A 4,121-nucleotide genomic window follows, 5' to 3' on the forward strand; every position below is an offset into this window, starting at 1 on the left:
TATTTACCAATCAGACGAGCTTAGCTACCTTATTTACCAAGCAGACTAGTTTAGCTACCTTATTTACCAATCAGACTAGTTTAGCTACCTTATTTACCAATCAGACGAGTTTAGCTGCCTTACTTACCAATCAGACTAGTTTAGCTACCTTATTTACCAATCAGACTAGTTTAGCTACCTTACTTACCAATCAGACTAGTTTAGCTACCTTATTTACCAATCAGACGAGTTTAGCTGCCTTACTTACCAATCAGACTAGTTTAGCTACCTTATTTACCAATCAGACGAGCTTAGCTACCTTACTTACCAATCAGACTAGTTTAGCTACCTTATTTACCAATCAGATGAGCTTAGCTACCTTACTTACCAATCAGACTAGTTTAGCTACCTTACTTACCAATCAGACGAGCTTAGCTACCTTACTTACCAATCAGACTAGTTTAGCTACCTTATTTACCAATCAGACGAGCTTAGCTACCTTACTTACCAATCAGACTAGTTTAGCTACCTTACTTACCAATCAGACGAGCTTAGCTACCTTACTTACCAATCAGACTAGTTTAGCTACCTTACTTACCAATCAGACGAGTTTAGCTGCCTTATTTACCAATCAGACTAGCTTAGCTACCTTACTTACCAATCAGACGAGTTTAGCTGCCTTATTTACCAATCAGACTAGCTTAGCTACCTTATTTACCAATCAGACTAGCTTAGCTACCTTATTGACCAATCAGACTAGCTTAGCTACCTTACTTACCAAGCAGACTAGCTTAGCTACCTTATTTACCAATCAGACTAGCTTAGCTACCTTACTTACCAATCAGACGAGTTTAGCTGCCTTATTTACCAATCAGACTAGCTTAGCTGCCTTATTTACCAAGCAGACTAGCTTAGCTACCTTACTTACCAATCAGACGAGCTTAGCTACCTTACTTACCAATCAGACTAGTTTAGCTACCTTATTTACCAATCAGACTAGCTTAGCTACCTTACTTACCAATCAGACTAGTTTAGCTACCTTACTTACCAATCAGACGAGTTTAGCTGCCTTATTTACCAATCAGACTAGCTTAGCTACCTTACTTACCAATCAGACTAGCTTAGCTACCTTATTTACCAATCAGACTAGCTTAGCTACCTTATTTACCAATCAGACTAGTTTAGCTACCTTACTTACCAATCAGACTAGCTTAGCTACCTTATTTACCAATCAGACTAGCTTAGCTACCTTACTTACCAATCAGACTAGTTTAGCTACCTTACTTACCAATCAGACTAGTTTAGCTACCTTATTTACCAATCAGACTAGTTTAGCTACCTTACTTACCAATCAGACTAGCTTAGCTACCTTATTTACCAATCAGACTAGCTTAGCTACCTTATTTACCAATCAAACTGGCTTAGCTACCTTATTTACCAATCAGACTAGCTTAGCTACCTTATTTACCAATCAGACTAGCTTAGCTACCTTATTGACCAATCAGACTAGCTTAGCTACCTTATTACCAAGCAGACTAGCTTAGCTACCTTATTTACCAATCAGACGAGTTTAGCTGCCTTATTTACCAATCAGACTAGCTTAGCTACCTTATTTACCAATCAGACTAGTTTAGCTACCTTATTTACCAATCAGACTGGCTTAGCTACCTTACTTACCAATCAGACTAGTTTAGCTACCTTATTTACCAATCAGACTAGCTTAGCTACCTTATTTACCAATCAGACTAGCTTAGCTGCCTTACTTACCAAGCAGACTAGCTTAGCTACCTTACTTACCAATCAGACGAGTTTAGCTGCCTTAGCTTTATTTACCAATCAGACTAGCTTAGCTACCTTATTTACCAATCAGACGAGCTTAGCTACCTTATTACCAATCAGACGAGTTTAGCTGCCTTATTTACCAATCAGACTAGCTTAGCTACCTTATTTACCAATCAGACTAGCTTAGCTACCTTATTTACCAATCAGACTAGCTTAGCTACCTTATTTACCAAGCAGACTAGCTTAGCTACCTTACTTATCAATCAGACTAGCTTAGCTACCTTATTTACCAATCAGACTAGCTTAGCTACCTTATTTACCAATCAGACTAGCTTAGCTACCTTATTTACCAATCAGACTAGCTTAGCTACCTTACTTACCAATCAGACGAGTTTAGCTGCCTTATTTACCAATCAGACTAGCTTAGCTACCTTATTTACCAATCAGACTAGCTTAGCTACCTTATTTACCAATCAGACTAGCTTAGCTACCTTATTTACCAATCAGACTAGCTTAGCTACCTTATTTACCAATCAGACTGGCTTAGCTACCTTACTTACCAATCAGACTAGTTTAGCTACCTTACTTACCAATCAGACTAGTTTAGCTACCTTATTTACCAATCAGACGAGTTTAGCTGCCTTATTTACCAATCAGACGAGCTTAGCTACCTTATTTACCAAGCAGACTAGTTTAGCTACCTTATTTACCAATCAGACTAGTTTAGCTACCTTATTTACCAATCAGACGAGTTTAGCTGCCTTACTTACCAATCAGACTAGTTTAGCTACCTTATTTACCAATCAGACGAGCTTAGCTACCTTACTTACCAATCAGACTAGTTTAGCTACCTTATTTACCAATCAGATGAGCTTAGCTACCTTACTTACCAATCAGACTAGTTTAGCTACCTTATTTACCAATCAGACTAGCTTAGCTACCTTACTTACCAATCAGACTAGTTTAGCTACCTTATTTACCAATCAGACGAGCTTAGCTACCTTACTTACCAATCAGACTAGTTTAGCTACCTTACTTACCAATCAGACTAGTTTAGCTACCTTATTTACCAATCAGACGAGCTTAGCTACCTTACTTACCAATCAGACTAGTTTAGCTACCTTACTTACCAATCAGACAAGCTTAGCTACCTTACTTACCAATCAGACGAGTTTAGCTGCCTTATTTACCAATCAGACTAGCTTAGCTACCTTATTTACCAATCAGACTAGCTTAGCTACCTTATTGACCAATCAGACTAGCTTAGCTACCTTACTTACCAAGCAGACTAGCTTAGCTACCTTATTTACCAATCAGACTAGCTTAGCTACCTTACTTACCAATCAGACGAGTTTAGCTGCCTTATTTACCAATCAGACTAGCTTAGCTGCCTTATTTACCAAGCAGACTAGCTTAGCTACCTTACTTACCAATCAGACGAGCTTAGCTACCTTACTTACCAATCAGACTAGTTTAGCTACCTTATTTACCAATCAGACGAGCTTAGCTACCTTACTTACCAATCAGACTAGTTTAGCTACCTTACTTACCAATCAGACAAGCTTAGCTACCTTACTTACCAATTAGACTGGTTTAGCTACCTTACTTACCAATCAGACGAGTTTAGCTGCCTTATTTACCAATCAGACGAGCTTAGCTACCTTACTTACCAATCAGACTAGTTTAGCTACCTTACTTACCAATCAGACGAGTTTAGCTACCTTACTTACCAATCAGACGAGTTTAGCTACCTTACTTACCAATCAGACTAGCTTAGCTACCTTATTTACCAATCAGACTAGCTTAGCTACCTTATTTACCAATCAGACTAGTTTAGCTACCTTACTTACCAATCAGACTAGCTTAGCTACCTTACTTACCAATCAGACTAGCTTAGCTACCTTATTTACCAATCAGACTAGCTTAGCTACCTTACTTACCAATCAGACTAGTTTAGCTACCTTACTTACCAATCAGACGAGTTTAGCTGCCTTATTTACCAATCAGACTAGCTTAGCTACCTTACTTACCAATCAGACTAGCTTAGCTACCTTATTTACCAATCAGACTAGCTTAGCTACCTTATTTACCAATCAGACTAGTTTAGCCCTTATTTACCAATCAGACTAGTTTAGCTACCTTATTTACTGCAAATCAGACTAGCTTAGCTACCTTATTTACCAATCAGACTAGCTTAGCTACCTTATTACCAATCAGACTAGTTTAGCTACCTTATTACCAATCAGACTAGTTTAGCTACCTTACTTACCAATCAGACTAGCTTAGCTACCTTACTTACCAATCAGACTAGCTTAGCTACCTTATTTACCAATCAGACTAGCTTAGCTACCTTATTTACC

This window comes from Oncorhynchus keta, chromosome 35 (genome assembly GCF_023373465.1).
Source record: "Oncorhynchus keta strain PuntledgeMale-10-30-2019 chromosome 35, Oket_V2, whole genome shotgun sequence".
Taxonomy (NCBI): Eukaryota; Metazoa; Chordata; class Actinopteri; order Salmoniformes; family Salmonidae; genus Oncorhynchus; species Oncorhynchus keta.